Source organism: Pseudophryne corroboree, chromosome 3 (genome assembly GCF_028390025.1).
Source record: "Pseudophryne corroboree isolate aPseCor3 chromosome 3, aPseCor3.hap2, whole genome shotgun sequence".
NCBI lineage: Eukaryota > Metazoa > Chordata > Amphibia > Anura > Myobatrachidae > Pseudophryne > Pseudophryne corroboree.
Genome location: NC_086446.1, coordinates 523964409 through 523990800, shown reverse-complemented (window position 1 = coordinate 523990800; position 26392 = coordinate 523964409). Strand labels below are relative to the sequence as shown.

Below are 26392 nucleotides of genomic sequence, written 5' to 3'. Positions count from 1 at the left end.
CCTCTAAGGGGCATAACTACTTGGGGGCAGGGTAATTTTTAAGTTGATAATTTTTGTATGGCCCCCGAAGGATTTTATAAATATCCAAATGGCCATTGGTAGAAAAAAAAAGGTTCCCCACGTCTTAAACCATACTTAAAGGAGGTTATTTATGAGGGGACTGGTGATAATGTGAAGTCACTATGGGTTGAAATCTCAAGTGGGGGTATTGATGCAAAAAAACTAGTCATAGGCACGTGCTACAAACAGCCGGATATTAGCATACACGAGGAAGAACAACTCTTATGGGCCCTACACACCGGCAGATCCGCCGCCGACCTGCCCGACGGCGGATACGGGCGACGTGGCTGCGGGGAAGCATTGGCGGTTACCAGTCTCCATAGCAGTGCAAGCAAATATGGACGAGATCGTCCATATTGGCATGCATGCACAAACGACGGGGCACCAGCGATGAACGAGCGTGGGGCAGCGCATCGTTCATCGCTTGTGCCTCCACACTGAAAGATATGAACTATATCTCATTCATTAATGAACGAGATCGTTCATATCTTTCAGTATTATCGCCCAGTGTGTAGGGCTGCAGGATTATTATTATTACCAATTATTTATATAGCGCACACATATTCCGCAGCGCTTTACAAAGAATATTTGCCCATTCACACCAGTCCCTGCCCCAGTGGAGCTTACAATCTAGATTTCCTATCACATGTACACACATTCACGCTAGGGTTAATTTTGTTAGGAGCCAATTAACCTACCAGTATATTTTTGGATTGTGGGAGGAAACCAGAGTACCCAAATGAAACCCACGCAAGTACAGGGAGAATAAACAAACTCCGCACAGTTAGGGCCATGGTAGGAATCAAACCCATGGGACTGGGGGACATCCTAGTGATTGGGGATTTTAATTATCCGGATATAAATTGGAGTAAGAATTAATGCGTTAAAGCAATGAGCAACAGGTTCTTAAATATGTTAAAGGATCACTACTTGTCTCAATTAGTCGAGGACCCTACTAGGGGTAAAACTACTCTGGATCTAGTAATTACTAATAATGTGGACATTATATCAAACACTAAAGTTGGGGAGACTTTGGGTAACTGATCATTATATGATCACTTTCGACATCAGTTTCAGGAAACATAGCTATAAGGGTTCAACCAAAACATTTAACTTTAGGAAGGCTAATTTCAGTATGCTGAGATGTGCACTTAACGACATTGAGTGGGAAGTTTTGTTTCATAACAAGAACACTTCGGAAATGTGGGATGCTTTAAAAGGGTTGCTAGATAGCAATTTTCACAGATTTATTCCCATGGGCAGTAAACACAGGAGTACTAAATTCAAACCGATGTGGCTGAACAAGGTGGTCAAGGCAGAAAAGGATAAAAAGAAGCGTGCTTTCAAAGCATTTAAATCTAATGGAAAGGAGGAGTCATTCAAGTATTACAAGGAATGCAATAAAAAAAATGCAAAAAAAAGCAATAAGAGTAGCTAAAATGGAAATTGAAAAGCAAATCGCTATAGAGAGTAAAACCAATCCTAAAAAGTTTTTTTAAATACATAAATAGTAAAAGGTTAAAAAAAGGAGGAGAACATAGGTCCAATAAAAGATGAATTTGGAGTATTGATAAATGAAGACGAAATAAAAGCAGAAATACTGAACAAGTTTTTTTCATCAGTGTTCACCAGAGAAGAATTGATGTTGGGAGTAGTGCATAACGATTGTGATGGTAATGATTCGTGGTTAGATACTTGTTTAAGTGAAGTAGTAGTCCGGGAGAGACTAAGAAAAAAATAAGAATTTACTTACCGATAATTCTATTTCTCATAGTCCGTAGTGGATGCTGGGGACTCCGTAAGGACCATGGGGAATAGCGGCTCCGCAGGAGACTGGGCACATCTAAAGAAAGCTTTAGGACTATCTGGTGTGCACTGGCTCCGCCCCCCATGACCCTCCTCCAAGCCTCAGTTAGGATACTGTGCCCGGACGAGCGTACACAATAAGGAAGGATTTTGAATCCCGGGTAAGACTCATACCAGCCACACCGTATAACCTGTGATCTGAACCCAGTTAACAGCATGATAACAGAGGAGCCTCTGAAAGATGGCTCACAACAATAATAACCCGATTTTTGTAACAATAACTATGTACAAGTATTGCAGACAATCCGCACTTGGGATGGGCGCCCAGCATCCAATACGGACTATGAGAAATAGAATTATCGGTAAGTAAATTCTTATTTTCTCTAACGTCCTAAGTGGATGCTGGGGACTCCGTAAGGACCATGGGGATTATACCAAAGCTCCCAAACGGGCGGGAGAGTGCGGATGACTCTGCAGCACCAAATGAGAGAACTCCAGGTCCTCCTCAGCCAGGATATCAATTTTGTAGAATTTTACAAACGTATTTGCTCCTGACCAAGTAGCTGCTCGGCAAAGTTGTAAAGCCGAGACCCCTCGGGCAGCCGCCCAAGATGAGCCCACCTTCCTTGTGGAGTGGGCATTTACAGATTTTTGGCTGTGGCAGGCCTGCCACAGAATGTGCAAGCTGAATTGTACTACAAATCCAACGAGCAATAGTCTGCTTAGAAGCAGGAGCACCCAGCTTGTTGGGTGCATACAGGATAAACAGCGAGTCAGATTTCCTGACTCCAGCCGTCCTGGAAACATATATTTTCAGGGCACTGACAACGTCTAGCAACTTGGAGGCCTCCAAGTCCCTAGTAGCCGCAGGCACCACCAATAGGTTGGTTCAGGTGAAACGCCGAAACCACCTTGGGGAGAAACTGAGGACGAGTCCTCAATTCCGCCCTGTCCGAATGGAAAATCAGATAAGGGCTTTTTCAGGATAAAGCCGCCAATTCTGACACGCGCCTGGCCCAGGCCAGGGCCAACAGCATGACCACTTTTCATGTGAGATATTTTAACTCCACAGATTTAAGTGGTTCAAACCAATGTGACTTTTGGAACCCAAAACTACATTGAGATCCCAAAGTGCCACTGGAGGCACAAAAGGAGGCTGTATATGCAGTACCCCTTTTACAAACGTCTGAACTTCAGGGACTGAAGCTAGTTCTTTTTGGAAGAAAATTGACAGGGTCGAAATTTGAACCTTAATGGACCCCAATTTCAGGCCCATAGACACTCCTGTTTGCAGGAAATGTAGGAATCGACCCAGTTGAATTTCCTCCGTCGGGCCTTACTGGCCTCGCACCACGCAACATATTTTCGCCAATTGCGGTGATAATGTTTTTGCGGTTACATCCTTCCTGGCTTTGATCAGGATAGGGATGACTTCATCCGGAATGCCTTTTTTCCTTCAGGATCCGGCGTTCAACCGCCATGCCGTCAAACGCAGCCGCGGTAAGTCTTGGAACAGACAGGGTCCTTGCTGGAGCAGGTCCCTTCTTAGAGGTAGAGGCCACGGATCCTCCGTGAGCATCTCTTGAAGTTCCGGTTACCAAGTCCTTCTTGGCCAATCCGGAACCACGAATATAGTGCTTACTCCTCTCCATCTTATCAATCTCAGTACCTTGGGTATGAGAGGCAGAGGAGGGAACACATACCCTGACTGGTACACCCACGGTGTTACCAGAGCGTCTACAGCTTATTGCCTGAGGGTCCCTGGACCTGGCGCAATACCTGTCGAGTTTTTAATCATGTGGAAGACTTCTGGGTGAAGTCCCCACTCTCCCAGGTGGAGGTCGTGCTGAGGAAGTCTGCTTCCCAGTTGTCCACTCCCGGAATGAATACTGCTGACAGTGCTATCACATGATTTTCCGCCCAGCGAAGAATCCTTGCAGCTTCTGCCATTGCCCTCCTGCTTCTTGTGCCACCCTGTCTGTTTACGTGGGTGACTGCCATGATGTTGTCCGACTGGATCAACACCGGCTGACCTTGAAGCAGAGGTCTTGCTAAGCTTAGAGCATTGTAAATGTCCCTTAGCTTCAGGATATTTATGTGAAGTGATGTCTCCAGGCTTGACCATAAGCCCTGGATATTCCTTCCCTGTGTGACTGCTCCCCAGCCTCGCAGGCTGGCATCCGTGGTCACCAGGACCCAGTCCTGAATGCCTAATCTGCGGCCCTCTAGAAGATGAGCACTCTGCAACCACCACAGGAGGGACACCCTTGTCCTTGGTGACAGGGTTATCCGCTGATGCATCTGAAGATGCGACCCGGACCATTTGTCCAGCAGGTCCCACTGGAAAGTTCTTGCGTGGAATCTGCCGAATGGGATTGCTTCGTAGGAAGTCACCATTTTACTCAGAACCCTTGTGCATTGATTCACTGAGACTTGGCTCGGTTTTAGGAGGTTCCTGACTAGCTCGGATAACTCCCTGGCTTTCTCCTCCGGGAGAAACACCTTTTTCTGGACTGTGTCCAGGATCATCCCTAGGAACAGAAGACACGTCGTCGGAACCAGGTGCGATTTTGGAATATTGAGAATCCAATCGTGCTGCCGCAACACTACCTGAGATAGTGCTACACCGACCTCCAACTGTTCCCTGGATCTTACCCTTATCAGGGAATCGTCCAAGTAAGGGATAACTAAAATTCACTTCCTTCGAAGGAATATCATCATTTCGGCCATTACCTTGGTAAAGACCCGGGGTGCCGTGGACCATCCATACGGCAGCGTCTGAACTGATAGTGACAGTTCTGTACCATAAACCTGAGGTACCCTTGGTGAGAAGGGTACATTTTTTGACATGAAGGTAAGCATCCTTGATGTCCCAATACATCATGTAGTCCCCTTCTTCCAGGTTCGCAATCACTGCTCTGAGTGACTCAATCTTGAATTTGAACCTCTGTATGTAAGTGTTCAAAGATTTTAGAATTAGAATCGGTCTCACCGAGCCGTCTGGCTTCGGTACCACAACAGTGTGGAATAATACCCCGTTCCCTGTTGCAGGAGGGGTATCTTGATTATCACCTGCTGGGAATACAGCTTGTGAATGGCTTCCAAAACTGTCTCCCTGTCAGAAGGAGACATCGGTAAAGCCGACTTTAGGAAACGGCGAGGGGGAGACGTCTCGAATTCTAATTTGTACCCCTGAGATATAACCTGAAGGATCCAGGGGTCTACTTGCGAGTGAGCCCACTGCGCGCTGAAATTCATTGAGACGGGCCCCCCACCGTGCCTGATTCTGCTTGTAAAGCCCCAGCGTATACTGAGGGCTTGGCAGAGGCGGGAGAGGGTTTCTGTTCCTGGGAACTGGCTGATTTCTGCAGCCTTTTTCCTCTCCCTCTGTCACGGGGCAGAAATGAGGAACCTTTTGCCCGCTTGTCCACGAAAAGACTGCGCCTGATAATACGGCGTCTTCTCATGTTGAGAGGCGACCTGGGGTACAAACGTGGAATTCCCAGCTGTTGCCGTGGCCACCAGGTCTGAAAGACCGACCCCAAATAACTCCTCTTAATAAAGCAATACTTCCAAATGCCGTTTGGAATACGCATCACCTGACCCCTGACGTGTCCATAACCCTCTACTGGTAGAAATGGACAACGCGCTTAGACTTGATGCCAGTCGGCAATTATTCCGCTGTGCATCACGCATATATAGAAATGCATCTTTTAAATGCTCTATAGGCAAAAATATACTGTCCCTATCTAGGGTATCAATATTTTCAGTCAGGGAATCCGACCACGCCAACCCAGCACTGCACATCCAGGCTGAGGCGATTGCTGGTCGCAGTATAACACCAGTATGTGTGTAAATACCTTTTAGGATGCCCTCCTGCTTTCTATCAGCAGGATCCTTAAGGGCGGCCATCTCAGGCGAAGGTAGAGCCCTTACAAGCGTGTGAGCGCTTTATCCACCCTAGGGGGTGTTTCCCAACGCACCCTAACCTCTGGCGGGAAAGGATATAATGCCAATAACATTTAGAAATTATCAGTTGTTATCGGGGGAAACCCACGCATCATCACACACCTCATTTAATTTCTCAGATTCAGGAAAACTACAGGTAGTTTTTCCTCACCGAACATAATACCCCTTTTTTGGTGGTACTCGTATTATCAGAAATGTGTAAAACATTTTTCATTGCCTCAATCATGTAACGTGTGGCCCTACTGGAAGTCACATTCGTCTCTTCACCGTCGACACTGGAGTCAGTATCCGTGTCGGCGTCTATATCTGCCATCTGAGGTAACGGGCGCTTTAGAGCCCCTGACTGCCTATGAGACGTCTGGACAGGCACAAGCTGAGTAGCCGGCTGTCTCATGTCAACCACTGTCTTTTATACAGAGCTGACACTGTCACGTAATTCCTTCCAACAGTTCATCCACACAGGTGTCGACCCCCTAAGGGGTGACATCACTATTACAGGCAATCTGCTCCGTCTCCACATCATTTTTCTCCTCATACATGTCGACACAAAAGTACCGACATACAGCACACACACAGGGAATGCTCTGATAGAGGACAGGACCCCACTAGCCCTTTGGGGAGACAGAGGGAGAGTTTGCCAGCACACACCAGAGCGCTATATATATATACAGGGATAACCTTATATAAGTGTTTTTCCCCTTATAGCTGCTGTATAGTTAATACTGCGCCTAATTAGTGCCCCCCTCTCTTTTTTAACCCTTTCTGTAGTGTAGTGACTGCAGAAGAGAGCTTCCCTCCACTGGAGCTGTGAGGGAAAATGGCGCCAGTGTGCTGAGGAGATAGGCTCCGCCCCCTTCTCGGCGGCCTTATCTCCCGTTTTTCTGTGTATTCTGGCAGGGGTTAAATGCATCCATATAGCCCAGGAGCTATATGTGATGCATTTTTTGCCATCCAAGGTGTTTTTATTGCGTCTCAGGGCGCCCCCCCCCCCCAGCGCCCTGCACCCTCAGTGACCGAAGTGTGAAGTGTGCTGAGAGCAATGGCGCACAGCTGCAGTGCTGTGCGCTACCTTGTTGAAGACAGGACGTCTTCTGCCGCCGATTTTCCGGACCTCTTCTGCCTTCTGGCTCTGTAAGGGGGCCGGCGGCGCGGCTCTGGGACCCATCCAAGCTGGGCCTGTGATCGTCCCTCTGGAGCTAATGTCCAGTAGCCTAAGAAGCCCAATCCACTCTGCACGCAGGTGAGTTCGCTTCTTCTCCCCTTAGTCCCTAGATGCAGTGAGCCTGTTGCCAGCAGGTCTCACTGAAAATAAAAAACCTAAACTAAAACTTTCACTAAGAAGCTCAGGAGAGCCCCTAGTGTGCACCCTTCTCGTTTGGGCACAGAGATCTAACTGGGGCTTGGAGGAGGGTCATGGGGGGAGGAGCCAGTGCACACCAGATAGTCCTAAAGCTTTCTTTAGATGTGCCCAGTCTCCTGCGGAGCCGCTATTCCCCATGGTCCTTACGGAGTCCCCAGCATCCACTTAGGACGTTAGAGAAATAAGATTTTACTCACCGGTAAATCTATTTCTCGTAGTCCGTAGTGGATGCTGGGGACTCCGTAAGGACCATGGGGAATAGATGGACTCCGCAGGAGGCTGGGCACTCTAAGAAAGATTTAGTACTATATCTGGTGTGCACTGGCTCCTCCCTCTATGCCCCTCCTCCAGACCTCAGTTAAGGAAACTGTGCCCGGAAGAGCTGACATAATAATAAGGAAAGGATTTGGAACCCAGTGTAAGATTCATTCCAGCCACACCAAATCACACCGTACAACTCGTGATAAACTTACCCAGTTAACAGTATGAACATAACTGAGCCTAACTGAACAGATGGCTCATACTAAAACCCTGTATTACGCAATAACTATATACACGTATTGCAGAAAGTCCACACTTGGGACGGGCGCCCAGCATCCACTACGGACTACGAGAAATAGATTTACCGGTGAGTAAAATCTTATTTTCTCTAACGTCCTAAGTGGATGCTGGGGACTCCGTAAGGACCATGGGGATTATACCAAAGCTCCCAAACGGGCGGGAGAGTGCGGATGACTCTGCAGCACCGAATGAGCAAACTCAAGGTCCTCCTTAGCCAGGGTATCAAACTTGTAGAACTTAGCAAAAGTGTTTGAACCCGACCAAGTAGCTGCTCGGCAAAGTTGTAATGCCGAGACCCCTCGGGCAGCCGCCCAAGAAGAGCCCACCTTCCTCGTGGAATGGGCCTTTACTGATCTTGGATGCGGCAATCCTGCCGCAGAATGAGCTTGCTGAATCGTGTTACAGATCCAGCGAGCAATAGTTTGCTTTGAAGCAGGCGCACCCAGCTTGTTGGGTGCATACAGTATGAACAGCGAATCAGTCTTTCTGACTCCAGCCGTTCTAGAAACATAAATCTTCAAAGCCCGGACTACATCGAGTAACTTGGAGTCCTCCATGTCACGAGTTGCCGCAGGTACCACAATAGGTTGGTTCAGGTGAAAAGATGACACCACCTTCGGCAGAAACTGCGGACGGGTCCGCAATTCTGCCCTATCTACATGGAAAATCAGGTAGGGGCTTTTACATGACAAAGCCGCCAATTCTGACACACGCCTAGCCGAAGCCAAGGCCAACAGCATGACCACTTTCCAAGTGAGATACTTGAGCTCCACTGTCTTAAGTGGCTCAAACCAGTGAGATTTCAGGAAATCCAAAACTACATTGAGATCCCACGGTGCCACTGGTGGCACAAAAGGGGGCTGAATATGCAGCACTCCTTTAACAAATGTCTGAACCTCAGGCAGTGAAGCCAGTTCTTTTTGAAAGAAAATGGACAGGGCCGAAATCTGGACCTTTATGGATCCTAGTTTAAGGCCCATAGTCACACCTGCCTGCAGGAAGTGTAGGAATCGCCCCAGCTGAAATTCCTCTGAAGGGGCCTTCCTGGCCTCACACCAAGCAACATATTTTCGCCATATTCGGTGATAATGTTTTGCTGTCACGTCCTTCCTAGCCTTTATTAGCATAGGGATAACTTCCTCCGGAATTCCCTTTTCCGCTAGGATCCGGCGTTCAACCGCCATGCCGTCAAACGCAGCCGCGGTAAGTCTTGGAACAGACAGGGGCCCTGTTGCAACAGGTCCTGTCTGAGAGGCAGAGGCCACGGGTCCTCTGATAGCAACTCTTGCAGTTCTGGGTACCAAGTTCTTCTTGGCCAATCCGGAACAACGAGTATTGTTCTTACTCCTCTTTTCCTTATGATCCTCAGCACCTTGGGTATGAGAGGTAGAGAAGGGAACACGTAGACTGACTGGAACACCCACGGTGTCACCAGAGCGTCCACAGCTATTGCCTGAGGGTCCCTTGACCTGGCGCAATACCTTTTCAGCTTTTTGTTGAGACGGGACGCCATCTTGTCCACCTGTGGCAGTTCCCATCGATTTACAATCTGCGAGAAGACTTCTGGATGAAGTCCCCACTCTCCCGGGTGTAGGTCGTGTCTGCTGAGGAAGTCTGCTTCCCAGTTGTCCACTCCCGGAATGAACACTGCTGACAGTGCTTGTACGTGATTCTCCGCCCAACGAAGAATCCTGGTGGCTTCCGCCATTGCCACCCTGCTTCTTGTGCCGCCCTGGCGATTTACATGAGCGACCACAGTGATGTTGTCTGACTGAATCAGCACTGGTTTTTCTCGGAGCAGCGGCTCCGCTTGAGTCAGGGCATTGTAAATGGCCCTTAGTTCCAGAATATTTATGTGTAGGGAAGTCTCCTGGCTTTACCACAGTCCTTGGAAGTTTTTTCCCTGAGTGACTGCCCCCCACCCTCGGAGGCTTGCATCCGTGGTCAACAGGACCCAGTCCTGTATGCCGAACCTGCGACCCTCGAGGAGATGAGCACTCTGCAGCCACCACAGAAGAGACACCCTGGCCCTGGGGGACAGGGTGATCAGCCAGTGCATCTGAAGATGCGATCCGGACCATTTGTCCAGCAGATCCCACTGAAAGATCCTCGCATGGAACCTGCCGAAGGGAATGGCTTCGTATGACGCCACCATCTTTCCCAGGACTTGCGTGCAGTGATGCACCGATACCTTTTTCGGTTTTAGGAGGCCTCTGACCAGAGTCACGAGCTCCTGAGCCTTCTCCTCCGGGAGAAACACCTACTTCTGGTCTGTGTCCAGAATCATGCCCAGGAAGGGCAGACGTGTCGAAGGAATCAGCTGCGACTTTGGAATATTCAGGATCCAGCCGTGCTGTCTCAACACTTCCTGAGAGTGTGCCACATTGATCAGCAACTGCTCTCTGGACCTCGCCTTTATGAGGAGATCGTCCAAGTATGGGATAATTGTAACTCCTTTCTTCCGAAGGAGTATCATCATCTCCGCCATCACCTTGGTAAATATTCTCGGTGCCGTGGACAGGCCAAACGGCAATGTCTGGAATTGCTAATGACAGTCCTGTACCACAAACCTGAGGTACTCCTGATGAGGAGGAAAAATGGGGATATGCAAGTAAGCATCCTTGATGTCCAGGGACACCATGTAATCCCCCTCCTCCAGGCTTGCAATGACCGCTCTGAGCGATTCCATTTTGAATTTCTTTAGATAAATGTTCAGGGACTTTAAATTCAAAATGGGCCTGACCGAACCGTCCGGTTTCGGTACCACAAACATTGTGGAGTAGTAACCCCTTCCCTGCTGAAGTAGGGGAACCTTCACCACCACCTGCTGGAGATATAGTTTGTGTATTGCCGCCAGCACTACTTCCCTCTCCATGGGGGAAGCCGGCAAGGCAGATTTTAGGAAGCGTTGAGGAGGCGTCTCTTCGAATTCCAGCTTGTATCCCTGAGACACAATCTGTATCGCCCAAGGATCCACCCGTGAACACACCCACTGGTGGCTGAAATTCTTGAGACGTGCCCCCACAGCTCCTGGCTCCGCCTGTGGCGCCCCAGCGTCATGCGGTAGATTTAGAGGAGGCCGGGGAGGACTTCTGCTCCTGGGCACTGGCTGCCTGATGCAGCTTTTTTCCTTTTCCCTTACCTTTGGCAAGGAAAGATGCTCCTCTGACCTTTTTGCTCCTTGGGGGACGAAAGGACTGCATTTGATAATACGGTGCTTTCTTAGGCTGTGAGGAAACATACAGCAAGAATTTTGACTTCCCATCAGTCGCCGTCGAAATGAGGTCTGAGAGACCGTCCCTAAATAATAACTCACCCTTATATGGTAAAACCTCCATATGTCTTTTTGAATCAGCATACCCTGTCCACTGCCTAATCCATAGGACCCTTCTGGCAGAGATGGACATTGCATTTACTTTAGAGCTGAGAGAACAAATGTCCCTCTGAGCATCCCGCATATACAGGACCGCGTCTTTGATATGCCCCAGGGTCAATAAGATATTATCTCTGTCCATGGTGTCTAACTCCTCCGACAGAGAATCAGTCCATGCCGCAACTGCGCTGCACATCCATGCCGACGCAATGGCAGGCCTCAGGATAGTACCTGAATGTGTATACACAGCTTTCAGGATTGATTCCTGCTTTCTATCTGCAGGATCCTTGAGTGCGGCCGGAGACGGTAGGGCCACCTTCTTGGATAAGCGTGTCAACGCCTTGTCTACCCTGGGAGGGGCTTCGCAGAGTAACCTGTCCGTTGGCGGGAAAGGATACGCCATAAGAAGCCTCCTGGGAATTATGACCTTCTTTTCCGGGGATTCCCAGGCTTTTTCACATATTTCGTTTAACTCATGTGAAGGGGGGAAGTAACCTCTTGTTTTTTCTCCCCAAACATATTAATCCTCTTGTCAGGGACAGGGATTTCCTCAGCAATGTGCAATACATCTTTCATTGCTATAATCATGTATCGGATGGCTTTAGTCATTTTAGGCTGCAATTTAGTCTCATCGTCGTCGACACTGGAGTCAGACTCCGCGTCGACATCCGTGTCGACTAATTTAGATAGTGGACGCTTGAGAGACCCTGGCGGCCCCTGCCCTGATGGATCAGGCACTGGGTGAGACCCTTACTGTCCCCCGGCTTCAGCTTTATCCAACCTCGTATGTAAAGAGGTTACATTGTCATTTAACATCTTCCACATATCCAGCCAACCTTGTGTCGACACCACATCCATCTGCACCTGCTCCGCCTCCACATACCCTTCCTCCTCAAACATGTCGACACTGACGTACCGACACACCTCACACACTCTGGGAATGCTCTGACTGAGGACAGGACCCCACTAAGGCTTTTGGGGAGACAGAGGAGTATGCCAGCACACACCACAGCGCTATATAACCCAGGGATTTACACTACAATATGTGTTTACCCTGTAGCTGCTGAGTATCACCGTTTTGCGCCTAAATTTATGTGCCCCCCTCTCTTTTTGCCCTTGGAGTACCTGGACACTGCAGGGGAGAGCCCAGGGAGCTTGCTTCCAGTAGAACTGTGAACTAAAATGGCGCTGGTGTGCTGAGGAAGAAGGCCCCGCCCCCTCAGCGGCGGGCTTCTGTCCCGCTCTAATCTGTGTAAAAAATGGCGGGGGTATCCCTATATACAGTCTAGGACTGTATATATGGGTATTTTTGCCACCAAAGGTATCTTATTGCTGCCCAGGGCGCCCCCCCCCCCCCCCCTGCACCCTACAGTGACCGGAGTGTGTAAGTGTGCTGGGGAGCAATGGCGCACAGCTGCGGTGCTGTGCGCTACCTTAGTGAAGACCGGAGTCTTCGTGCCGCCGATTTCGAAGTCTTCTTGCTTCTCCTGGACTTCAGTGCTTCTGGCTCTGTGAGGGGGACGGCGGTGCGGCTCCGGGAACGGACCGCCAGTGTTCGATCCCTCTGGAGCTAATGGTGTCCAGTAGCCTAGAAGCGCAACCCGGCTTCATGCAGGCAGGTTTGCTTCTCTCCCCTCAGTCCCTCGTAGCAGTGAGTCTGTTGCCAGCAGAGCTCACTGAAAATAAAAAACCTAACAAATATCTTTCTTTTTCTAGCAGGCTCAGGAGAGCCCACTAGGTGCCTCTGCTCTAGCCGGGCACAGATTCTAACCGAGGTCTGGAGGAGGGGCATAGAGGGAGGAGCCAGTGCACACCAGATATAGTACTAAATCTTTCTTAGAGTGCCCAGCCTCCTGCGGAGCCCGTCTATTCCCCATGGTCCTTACGGAGTCCCCAGCATCCACTTAGGACGTTAGAGAAATTAAGATGAATAAATCACCTGGTCCTGATGGACTTCATCTGCGGGTTCTTATGGAGCTTAGATCACAACTAGCAAGACCACTATATTTTATTTTCAATAGTTCAATTAGATCAGGCATGGTACTGAAGGATTGGCGTATAGCTAAGGTAGTGTCATTATTTAAAAAGGGATCCAAAAATCATCCTGGTAACTACAGACCGGTTAATTGGACGTCTATTGTGGGGAAAATATTGGAAGGAATTCTAAGGGATAGCATACAGGAGTATCTACAGACCGCTATGATTATTAGCAAGAACCAGCATGGGTTTGTGGGACAGATCATGTCAAACTAACTTAATTAGCTTCTACGAGGAAGTGAGTAATAATCTTGACCAGGGAAAAGCAGTGGATGTGGTCTACCAAGATTTTGCAAAAGCCTTCAATACAGTGCCTCACATGAGATTGATCATCAAATTAAAGGAGCTTGGCCTAGGAAAAACTGTTTGCACATGGATAAGTAACTGGCTGGATAAAAGAATACAGCAAGTAGTGGTCAATGGGAAGTCCTCAAGCTGGACCCCAGTAGTCAGCGGAATACTACAAGGGTCCGTACTCGGGCCAATACTGTTCAACATATTTATCAATGACCTAGAAATAGGCCTGAAAAGCACAGAGTCAATCTTTGCAGATGATACTAAACTGTGTAAAGTAATAAATTCAGAAATAGATGAAGTCTCTGCGAATGATTTGTCTAAACTTGAAATCTGGGCATCTAAATGGAGAATAAGGTTCAATATAGAAAAATGCAAGGTTATGCATTTCGGGACTAAAAACAAACTTGCATCCTACATATTAAATGGGGAAAGTCTAGGGGTAACAGTTTTGGAAAAAGATTTGGGAGTAAGCTGAATACCCGAACATAATGTCTAAGTGCAGTAAAGAAGGCAAGTAAGGTGCTAGCGTGCATAAAACGGGGAATTGAGACAAGGGACGAGGATGTAAACCTGCTGCTGTACAAATCATTGGTACGTCCGCACCTGGAATATTGTGTTAAGTTTGGGGCACCACTGTATAAAAAAAAAAGATATTGGTGAACTCGAAAGGGTTCAAAGGCAAGCTACTAAATTGATTAAAGGCCTAGAAGGACTGGACTATAAGGAGAGACTTACTAGGCTGAATATGTATACACTGGAAAAGAGACGTCTAAGAGGGGATATTATTAATATCTTCAAATATGTAAAGGGACATCACAAAGAGTTATCAGAGGAATTATTTATTAAAAGAACACTGTTTAGGACACGTGGGCACTCGCTGCGGCTGGAGGAGAGAAAATTACGTATGCGACGAAGGAAAGGGTTCTTCACTGTTAGAGCAATAAGGATTTGGAATTCCCTGCCAGGTAAGGTGGTAATGGCAGACTCTGTAAATGCATTTAAAAAAGGATTGGACAGATTTCTGATTGAAAATGATATCCAAGGTTATAACATTTATAATACGGACATTGTTAATCCCGGGTTAGGTTGCATCAAACGCCCCATGAATTTCTAAAAGTAAGAAAAATGATTTGTCCCCATGCTACATTTTTTTGAATTGTTAAGGATATATTGCATACTAATTTTGAAGAATCTGAGATGATATTTACGTGGCCCACCATGCCCCTGAAGATTAAAGATTTCTATTAATTTCTATTTTTTTTTTCTATTTTTTTTAGCTGAAAATAAAATAATGATTTGATTAATGATTTACGTTTTGGATGGGAACAGCCACGATAGGTCCATGAGGCTTCATGCTGTTCCCTTTCTTTGTTATGTTCTTAAATCAATGTAAGACACGCATTCATGGCACACACACAAAAGTTGGCTTCGTTTTGCTAAAGTTAGTTGTTTTGTATAACACAATACAGTACTGTACAATACAGACAATTTTTGGGTGTGGAGGTGGACCACCTAAGTCAAATCGTACATCAAAAAAAAATTTGCACAGTTGGGGGGGGGGGGGGGGTTTGGGGGCGGAGAATACCACCTAGATATATTTTTTTAAATAAAATATTTTAATATATTATTAAAAATACTTTTTAAACTTTAAGAAATAATTTTAAAAAAACATGAATTTTTGATTGGTTTTGTGGGGGGGGGGAATTCATCAGTTAAGTGGTTGACGACGCTTTCAGGACCCACTTCTTCATCGAACCCAGCAATCTGTCATCCTAATCCTCTGTTCCATGCTCACTGTCTAACCCATCTGTGTCGCCCTTGTCTGTCTGCCCCTCCCCTTTGGAATGTAACCTCTCATGAGCAAGTCTCTCTCTCCCCTAATGTGCTTTCCATTTCTTACGTAAACCATCAACTCCAGTATAATCACTTCTGACAAGTGGCAAACCCCCTCATTATGGGGGTCATTCCGACCCGCTCGCACGCAGCGGTTTGTCGCTGCGGTGCGTACGGGACTGGAATGCGCATGCGGAGCGGCCGCACTGCGCACAGGCCGTCGTTCCCCTGGCGAGTTTCATCGCGGCCAACGAAGAAAGTGGTCGCAGAACCGACCGCAAGAAGATTGAAAGACAGAAGGCGTTCCTGGGCGTCACCAGACCGTTTGGAGCCGTTTTCGAGGAGTGGTGAAGAAAACGCAGGCGTGTCCAGGAGAACGGAGGGCGGATGTCTGATGTCAAAGCCGGCCCCAGCATCGCTGGATCCGTCTCACAGGGTAAGTATGACCAGGGCTAGTCTCGTTCTGCTTGAAAATTTTTTAGCTTAGCAGGGCTGCACAAGCGATCGCAGCCCTGCTAAGCTAACATACACTCCCCCATAAGCGTGGACTAGTTGATCGCAGCAGCAGCAGCGAAAAGTTGCTGGCTGCGATCAACTCGGAATGACCACCTGTATACCTCAGAGAATTCGCAGGTGAGAGTAATAGGGAATTTAACCAAAGAAATCAATAGGAACTGAAAAATACAACAAAATAGAAATATACTCTTCACCCACCCAGACTATAAAAAAAAACTTCAGTGCCGTCTGATACAAAGGGGTCTATTCATGAAGCAGTGAAAAGCATGGAGAAGTGAGCCAGTGGAAAAGTTGCCCATGGCAACCAATCAGCAGCTCCGTACAATTGTATTATATGCAAATTATAAATGTTACTTCAATGCTGATTGGTTGCCATGGTCAACTTCTCCACTGGCTCACTTCTCCACACTTTTCACTGCTTCATGAATAGACCCCATAGTCAGTGGCGGAACTGTGGGAGGCAGTGGAGTCGGCTGCCGCCGGGCTCCTGACCGCAAGGGGGCACATCTCCTCCACTGTCTCCCGCTGCCTGAGGACCGCGCTGCTATTGCAATGCAGACGGAGGAGCTGCGTCAGTGACACGGAAGCTGCCTCCTGTATTTACAGAGAGATGGCACTGGCTGCAGCTAGGGGGAGCTCCAGAGCACAGCTCCTCCCGAGCCCTTCTAGTTAAGTAAGCCAGCCGAGGGAAGCGCTCTGCTCCTCCGTGCGCCTGATGATAGACAAAGGTAGGCACTGTGTGGGGGTGGGGGAGAGGTGGATTTGGGGGGGAAGCACTGTGTTTTGTGTGTGCTTGTTTTTAAGTGAGGTGTGTGTGTGTGTGTGTGTGTGTGTGTGTGTGTGTGTGTGTGTGTGTGTGTGTGTGTTTTTAGTGAAAGTTGTGCATTCAAGTAAAAAAGGCATGTGTGTGTGTGTGAGTGAGTGGCAGGAGTGTGTGTGTAAGCGAGAGGCAGGTGTGTGTGTGTAAGCGAGAGGCAGGTGTGTGTGTGTAAGCGAGAGGCAGGTGTGTGTGTGTAAGCGAGAGGCAGGTGTGTGTGTGTAAGCGAGAGGCAGGTGTGTGTGTGTAAGCGAGAGGCAGGTGTGTGTGTGTAAGCGAGAGGCAGGTGTGTGTGTGTAAGCGAGAGGCATGTGTGTGTGTGTAAGCGAGAGGCATGTGTGTGTGTGTAAGCGAGAGGCATGTGTGTGTGTGTAAGCGAGAGGCATGTGTGTGTGTGTAAGCGAGAGGCATGTGTGTGTGTGTAAGCGAGAGGCGTGTGTGTGTGTGTAAGCGAGAGGCGTGTGTGTGTGTGTGTGTAAGTGAGAGGCGTGTGTGTGTGTGTGTAAGTAAGAGGCGTGTGTGTGTGTGTGTGTGTGTGTGTGTGTGTGTGTGTGTGTAAGTGAGAGGCATGTGTGTGTGTGTGTGTGTGTAAGTGAGAGCCATGTGTGTGTGTGTAAGTGAGAGGCATGTGTGTGTGTGTGTAAGTGAAAGCGGCATGTGTTTTTAAGTAAAGGAGGTGTGTGTGTGAAAGCGGCGTGTGTTTAAGTGAATGAGGCGTTTGTGTGTTTTTATATATATATCTAGTGTTCACGCTAGGAGTCTTTCACAGGGCGCTGCGCCCTGCCCCTTAGACAGCTGAATCCCGTCCTGCCCGTTTTTGTGCGGCCTGCCGTTTGCTGCCTGCCGGACCCCGCCACGCCGCTGGACCCAGCCGTGCGCCGCCGGACCCGGTAAGCACATGAGAGTCCCCCTGGGCTAAATTAACCTTGTAAGTATTTTGCAGCTGTAAACTTCAATCTCAGTGCTCTCTACCTGGTGCAGTGTGCCGCAGTGCTCTCTACCTGGTGCAGTGTGCCGCAGTGCTCTCTACCTGGTGCAGTGTGCCGCAGTGCTCTCTACCTGGTGCAGTGTGCCGCAGTGCTCTCTACCTGGTGCAGTGTGCCGCAGTGCTCTCTACCTGGTGCAGTGTGCCGCAGTGCTCTCTACCTGGTGCAGTGTGCCGCAGTGCTCTCTACCTGGTGCAGTGTGCCTCAGTGCTCTATCTGTCGCAATATGTATAACGTGCTCTATCTGGCGCAATATGTATAACGTGCTCTACCTGGTGCAGTGTGTGTATAGGAGGTTCAACCTGGTGCAATGTGTATTAGGTGCACTACCGTGTGGTGTACTGTGAATTGCCACTATTATGTGGCCACGCCCCTTCCCCACAAAACAACGCCCCTAGATTTTTGCTGCGCGCCTTCGGCGCGCACTGTCCATGTTTTGGCCTATAGGAATCGGAGCACCAAGCATTATAGTATGTACCTAAGTTTGCCCATCTAACTTAAAAATGTGCCCTCCCGAATGAAAATGTGTGCCCTCCCCGTGATCAGCACCCTGCCCTAAAAAAATCCTAGAGTGAACACTAGTCATATCGGCACACCGCTGCACCAAAGCATCTCCATCGAGACCCGCTGGCGGGTGAGGGAGTACTGTAGGTGTACTATAAAGGTATGCTGGTGTCTGTTTTATTGTAATGACGGACTTGGTGTGCGTCCACTTTCTATGTGTATCTATATTACTATTGGGAAAGGTACCTGAGCACGCTGCTACTGTTCACCCTTAGTGCCGGATAGCTACATATGGTATGTGACGATGCTGAAGTTAGCTTCTTATTCGGCCAGCTTCTTATTCACTTCTTATTCAAGCTCTAGCTTCTTATTCGAACGCCAGCTTCTTATTCAGATCATTCAGTTTTGCAAGGGTTAATGAGTCTTGGGTCACAAAATTGACACCTGAAATCAACAGAGTAGGTTCCCTTACATATGACCCATTTGTATTTTGCTTGGCCTAACACTGTTTTGGGCATGAAATACACTGGCAAAGTGGGCACACACACCATATTTTACAATTTTGAATAAGTAGCTGTAGTTTTGCAAGGGTTAACTAGTCTTGGGCCACAAATGTGACCCCCGAAAACAACAGAGGGTGGTCACTTGCATGTGACCCACTTGTATTTTGCCTGGCCCAAAGCTGTTTTGGGCATGAAATACACTGGCAAAGTGGGTACACACACCATATTTTACCATTTTGAATAAGTAGCTGTAGTTTTGCAAGGGTTAACTAGTCTTGGGCCACAAATTTGACACCTGAAATCAACAGAGGGTGGTCACTTACATATCACCCACTTGTATTTTGTGTGGCCCAACGCTGTTTTGGGCATAAAATACACTGGCAAAGTGGGCACACACCATATTTTGCCATTTTGAATAAGTAGCTGTAGTTTTGCAAGGGTTAACTAGTCTTGGGCCACAAATTTGACACCTGAAATCAACAGAGGGTGGTCACTTACATATCACCCACTTATAATACTTATACTACTTATAATACTACTTAATAATTCCAGGTGCCATACTGAATACGGTAGATGCTAGAATCAAGTGGGCTAAGGGACCTTTTCCGTAAGGGGGAGGAGTTACGACACAAGGGGGAGGAGCTAGGCCAGCGGGATAGTTGCTCTACTATCCACGCCACCAACTATTACCTTTAGTAATCAGGTGGCGAGCGAAGCGAGCCACTGTGCCCGAAGCGTGGCGAGCGAAGCGAGCCCGCGAGGGTACTTTTCGGGTACCCTGTTCGCCCGTAGCTCCTCCCCCTGGTGACGTGTCTCCTCCCCTAAGTACGTCACAAGGTCCCTTCTCCCACTCCGATATAGAACCAACCTAATGAATACAGGTTGTGCTGTTTTCCCTGAACTGCAATCCACTAGCTCACCCTGCTTTAGGAAGTACCGCTGTGCATGACTGGGCTCTCTGCACTCAAAACATATGACTGGAGACGGGCTGTTTGGTTTAACATTGGGGATCTGGGTATTGGGCTTAGGTACTGGCTGTAACCCTTGCTTGGCTTTATTAAAATTTCCCAGGGTCAGGTACCTCTCAATCATCACTGCTAGCTCCTCAATTGTCTGGGGGTCAGCCTGCAAAGGCCCAGTGTTTTACACCACAGTCTAATACCCGTATAGCCTGGTCTAGAGGGTATCCGGACTCCAAGTCGACAACAAAAAGGTCGACACACCTTAGGTCGCCGCCAATTGGTCGACACACCTTAGGTCGACATGGACAAAAGGTCGACATGGAAAAAGGTCGACATGAGTTTTTCACGATTTTTTTCTTTTTTGGAACCTTTTCATCCACGTAGACTACGATTGGAACGGTAATCTGTGCCAAGCGGAGCGGAGTGAAGGCGGTGCACTAATTGGGGTTCCTGGTCACTCTACGAAGAAAACGACACCAAAAAAACATAAAGAACTCATGTCGACCTTTTTCCATGTCGACCTTGTTCTTGTCGACCTTTTGTCCATGTCGACCTAAGGTGTGTCAACCAATTGGTGTTGACCTAAGGTGTGTCGACCTTTTTCTGGTCGACCTAGAGTCCCACACCCGTCTAGAGCCATCACTTTCACTACCCACTGAGAAGAGTTTTTAAACTTTTTATCTGTCTGTAACCAGGTTTTACTCAGTTTGGCCAATTATGCCAGTTTGACCACTGGAGGCTCAGATGGGTTGAGCTGCAACTCATAATATTCTTGGGCTTTGCTGGGACCCGTCACCCCAATCCTGCTGAGTATAGCTTCCTTCAATCAAGGATAGGACCTGACTTCAGACAACTTTAACTTAACATAGGCTCTCTATGACTCCTCTGTGCGATAAGGAGCTAATCTAACCCTTGATTTCTGGTATCAAATATGTCGCCCAAGACTAGTTAACCCTTGCAAAACTACAGCTACATATTCAAAATGGCAATTTATAAAATGCTGTTTGTGCCCACTTTGCCAGTGTATTTCATGCCCAAAACAGCGTTGGGCCAGGCCAAATACAAGTGGGTCACGTGCAAGTGACCACCCTCTGTTGTTTTCGGGGGTCACATTTGTGGCCCAAGACTAGTTAACCCTTACAACACTACAGCTACTTATTCAAAATTGTAAAATATGGTGTTTGTGCCCACTTTCCCAGTGTATTTCATGCCCAAAACAGCGTTGGGCCAGGCAAAATACAAGAGGGTCACATGCAAGTGACCACCCCCTGTTGATTTCAGGTGTCAAATTTGTGGCCCAAGACTGGTTAACCCTTGCAAAACTACAGCTACTTATTCAAAATGGTAAAATATGGTGTGTGTGCCCACTTTGCCAGTGTATTTCATGCCCAAAACAGTGTTGGGCCAGGCAAAATACAAGTGGGTCACATGAAAGTGACCACCCTCTGTTGTTTTTGGTGGTCAAATTTGTGGCCCAAGACTAGTTAACCCTTGCAAAACTACAGCTACTTATTCAAAATGGTAAAATATGGTGTGTGTGCCCACTTTGCCAGTGTATTTCATACCCAAAACAGCGTTGGGCCAGGCCAAAGACAAGTGGGTCACATGCAAGTGACCACCCTCTGTTGATTTCAAGTGTCAAATTTGTGGCCCAAGACTGGTTAACCCTTGCAAAACTACAGCTACTTATTCAAAATGGTAAAAATAAGATTTTACTCACCGGTAAATCTATTTCTCGTAGTCCGTAGTGGATGCTGGGAACTCCGTAAGGACCATGGCGAATAGACGGGATCCGCAGGAGACTGGGCACTCTAAAAGAAAGATTAGGTACTATCTGGTGTGCACTGGCTCCTCCCACTATGACCCTCCTCCAGACCTCAGTTAGGATACTGTGCCCGGAAGAGCTGACACAATAAGTAGGATTTTGAATCCCGGGTAAGACTCATACCAGCCACACCAATCACACCGTATAACTCGTGATACTACACCCAGTTAACAGTATAAATATAACTGAGCCTCTCAACAGATGGCTCAACAATAACTACATACAAGTATTGCAGACAATCCGCACTTGGGATGGGCGCCCAGCATCCACTACGGACTACGAGAAATAGATTTACCGGTGAGTAAAATCTTATTTTCTCTGACGTCCTAGTGGATGCTGGGAACTCCGTAAGGACCATGGGGATTATACCAAAGCTCCCAAACGGGCGGGAGAGTGCGGATGACTCTGCAGCACCGAATGAGAGAACTCAAGGTCCTCCTCAGCCAGGGTATCAATTTTGTAGAATTTAGCAAACGTGTTTGCCCCTGACCAAGTTGCAGCTTGGCAAAATTGTAAAGCCGAGACCCCTCGGGCAGCCGCCCAAGATGAGCCCACTTTCCTCGTGGAATGGGCTTTTACTGATTTAGGATGCGGCAATCCAGCCGCAGAAAGCTCCAGCTGAATTGTGCTACAAATCCAGCGAGCAATAGTCTGCTTAGAAGCAGGAGCACCTATTTTGTTGGGTGCCTACAGGATAAAAAGCGAGTCAGTTTTCCTGACTCCAGCCGTCCTGGAAATATAAATTTTTAAGGCCCTGACTAAGTCCAGTAACTTGGAATCTTCCAAGTCCCTAGTAGCCGCAGGCACTACAATAGGTTGGTTCAAGTGAAAAGCTGATACCACCTTAGGGAGAAACTGGGGACGAGTCCTCAATTCTGCCCTATCCATATGGAAAATCAGATAAGGGTTTTTACATGACAAAGCCGCCAATTCTGACACACGCCTGGCCGAAGCCAAGGCCAATAACATGACCACTTTTCACGTGAGATATTTCAAATCTACAGTTTTAAGTGGCTCAAACCAATGTGATTTTAAGAAACTCAACACCACGTTGAGATCCCAAGGTGCCACAGGAGGCACAAAAGGGGGCTGAATATGTAGCACTCCCTTTACAAATGTCTGAACTCCAGGCCGTGAAGCCAGTTCTTTCTGGAAGAAAATCAGAGCCGAAATCTGGACCTTAATGGAACCCAATTTTAGGCCCATAGTCACCCCTGACTGTAGGAAGTGCAGAAAACGACCCAGCTGAAATTCCTCTGTTGGGGCCTTCCTGGCCTCACACCACGCAACATATTTTCGCCAAATACGGTGATAATGGTTTGCGGTTACTTCTTTCCTGGCTTTTATCAGCGTAGGAATGACTTCTTCCGGAATGCCCTTTTCCTTTAGGATCCGGAATTCAACCGCCATGCCGTCAAACGCAGCCACGGTAAGTCTTGGAACAGACAGGGCCCCTGCTGTAGCAGATCCTGTCTGAGCGGTAGAGGCCATGGGTCCTCTGATATCATTTCTTGAAGTTCTGGGTACCAAGCTCTTCTTGGCCCATCCGGAACCACGAGTATCGTTCTTATTCCTCGTTTTCTTATTATTCTCAGTACCTTTGGTATGAGAGGCAGAGGAGGGAATACATAAACCGACTGGTACACCCACGGTGTCACTAGAGCGTCCACAGCTATTGCCTGAGGGTCCCTTGACCTGGCGCAATATCTAGTTTTTTGTTTAGGCGGGACGCCATCATGTCCACCTGTGGCCTTTCCCAACGGTTTACCAACAGTTGGAAGACTTCTGGATGAAGTCCCCACTCTCCCGGGTGTAGGTTGTGTCTGCTGAGGAAGTCTGCTTCCCAGTTGTCCACTCCCGGAATGAACACTGCTGACAGTGCTAAGACGTGATTTTCCGCCCATCGGAGAATCCTTGTGGCTTCTGCCATCGCCATCCTGCTTATTGTGCCGCCCTGTCTGTTTACATGGGCGACTGCCGTGATGTTGTCTGATTGGATCAGTACCGGCTGGTTTTGAAGCAGAGGCCTTGCCAGACTTAGGGCATTGTAAATGGCCCTCAGTTCCAGAATATTTATGTGTAGGGACGACTCCTGACTTGACCAAAGTCCTTGGAAATTTCTTCCCTGTGTGACTGCCCCCCAGCCTCGAAGGCTGGCATCCGTGGTTACCAGGACCCAGTCCTGTATGCCGAATCTGCGGCCCTCTTGAAGATGAGCACTCTGCAGCCACCACAGTAGAGATAACCCTGTCTCCAAGTACCAGGGTATCAGCCGATGCATCTGAAGATGCGATCCCGACCACTTATCCAAGAGGTCCCACTGAAAGGTTCTTGCATGGAACCTGCCGAATGGAATTTTGCTTCGTAAGAAGCTACCATTTTTCCCAGGACTCGTGTGCAGTGATGCACCGATACCTGTTTTGGTTTCAGGAGGTCTCTGACTAGAGATGACAGCTCCTTGGCTTTCTCCTGCGGGAGAAACACTTTTTTCTGTTCTGTGTCCAGAACCATCCCCAGGAACAGTAGGCGTGTGGTAGGAACCAGCTCTGACTTTGGAATGTATAGAATCCATCCGTGCTGTTGTAGCACTTCCCGAGATAGTGCTACTCCGACTAACAACTGCTCCTTGGACCTCGCCTTTATAAGGAGATCGTCCAAGTACGGGATAATTAAAACTCCCTTTTTTCGAAGGAGTATCATCATTTCTGCCATTACCTTGGTAAAGACCCTCGGTGCCGTGGACAGTCCAAACGGCAGTGTTTGGAATTGGTAATGGCAATCCTCTACCACAAATCTGAGGTACTCCTGGTGAGGATGGTAAATGGGGACATGTAGGTAAGCATCCTTGATGTCCAGGGATACCATGTAATCCCCCTCCTCCAGGCTTGCAATAACCGCCCTGAGCGATTCCATCTTGAACTTGAATTTTTTTATGTATGTGTTCAAGGATTTCAAATTTAAAATGGGTCTCGGTTTCGGTACCACAAACAGTGTGGAATAGTAACCCCGTCCTTGTTGAAGTAAGGGCACCTTGACTATCACCTGCTGGGAATACAGCTTGTGAATTGCCTCTAGCACAGCCTCCCTGCCTGAGGGAGTTGTCGGCAAGGCAGATTTGAGGAAACGGCGGGGGGGAGAGACGCCTCGAATTCCAGCTTGTACCCCTGAGATACTACTTGAAGGATCCAGGGATCCACCTGTGAGCGAGCCCACTGATCGCTGAAATTTTTGAGGCGGCCCCCCACCGTACCTGGCTACGCCTGTGGAGCCCCCGCGTCATGCGGTGGACTCAGAGGAAGCGGGGGAAGAATTTTGATTCTGGTAAATCTGGGAACTGGCTGACTGGTGCAGCTTTTTCCCTCTTCCCTCGTCTCTGTGCAGAAAGGAAGCGCCTTTGACCCGCTTGCTTTTCTGAAGCCGAAAGGACTGTACCTGATAATACAGTGCTTTCTTAGGCTGTGAGGAAACCTGAGGTAAAAAAATTTCTTCCCAGCTGTTGCTGTGGATACGAGGTCCCAGAGACCATCCCCAAACAATTCCTCACCCTTATAAGGCTCTATGTGCCTTTTAAAGTCAGCATCACCTGTCCAGTGTCGGGTCTCTAATACCCTCCTGACAGAATGGACATTGCATTAATTCTGGATGCCAGCCGGCAAAATATCCCTCTGTGCATCCCTCATATATAAGACGACGTCTTATGTTCGCAAAATAGTATCCCTGTTTGACAGGGTTACAGACCACGCTGCAGCAGCACTATCTGCAGGTCTCAGTCTAGTACCTGAGTGTGTAAATACAGACTTCAGGATAGCCTCCTGCTTTTTATCAGCAGGTACCTTCAAAGTGGCCGTATCCTAAGACGGCAGTGCCACCTTTTTTGACAAACGTGTGAGCGCCTTATCCACCCTAGGGGATATCTCCCAGCGTAACTTATCCTCTGGCGGGAAAGGGTACGCCATCAGTAACTTTTTAGAAATTACCAGTTTCTTATCGGGGGAACCCACGCTTTTTCACACTTCATTCACTCATTTGATGGGGGAACAAAACACTGCCTGCTTTTTCTCCCCAAACATAAAACCCTTTTTTAGTGGTACTTGGGTTAATGTCAGAAATGTGTACCACATTTTTTATTGCCGGGATCATGTAACGGATGTTCCTAGTGGATTGTGTATATGTCTCAACCTCGTCGACACTGGAGTCAGACTCCGTGTCGACATCTGTGTCTGCCATCTGAGGGAGCGGGCGTTTTTGAGCCCCTGATGGCCTTTGAGACGCCTGGGCAGGCGCGGGCTGAGAAGCCGGCTGTCCCATAGCTGTTACGTCATCCAGCCTTTTATGTAAGGAGTTGACACGGTCGGTTTATACCTTCCACCTATCCATCCACTCTGGTGTCGGCCCCACAGGGGGCGACATCACATTTATCGGCATCTGCTCTGCCATCACATAAGCCTCCTCATCAAACGTGTCGACACAGCCGTACCGACACACCGCACACACACACAGGGAATGCTCTGACTGAGGACAGGACCCCACACAGCCCTTTGGGGAGACAGAGAGAGAGTATGCCAGCACACACCAGAGCGCTATATAATTTTGGGATTAACACTATATTGAGTGAATTTTTCCCAATAGCTGCTTGTATATACAATATTGCGCCTAAATTTTGTGCCCCCCCTCTCTTTTTAACCCTTTGAGCCTGAAAACTACAGGGGAGAGCCTGGGGAGCTGTCTTCCAGCTGCACTGTGAAGAGAAAATGGCGCCAGTGTGCTGAGGGAGAAGCCCCGCCCCTTTTTCAACTGACTTTCTCCCGCTTTTTCTGGAATACTGGCAGGGGTAATTTTACATCTATATAGCCTCTAGGACTATATATGATGTAGATTTGCCAGCCAAGGTGTCATATATTGCCCTCAGGGCGCCCCCCCCAGCGCCCTGCACCCTCAGTGACCGGAGTGTAAAGTGTGCATGAGGAGCAATGGCGCACAGCT

The 26392-nt window shown here is 48.2% G+C and overlaps 1 protein-coding gene across 2 annotated transcripts in view; it reads right to left on the bottom strand.

Moving 5' to 3' along the window:
* Positions 1–26392, bottom strand: part of CCDC137 (coiled-coil domain containing 137) — a 69207-nt gene that overhangs the window by 41653 nt on the left and 1162 nt on the right. The window contains exon 2 of one of the 2 annotated variants that reach the window (XM_063961127.1): positions 18366–18563. The exons of the other annotated variant lie outside the window; for it this stretch is intronic. The gene's annotated coding sequence lies outside the window, so the exon portion shown is untranslated. The remainder of the gene's footprint in view (positions 1–18365; positions 18564–26392) is intronic. 2 annotated transcript variants of the gene reach the window in all.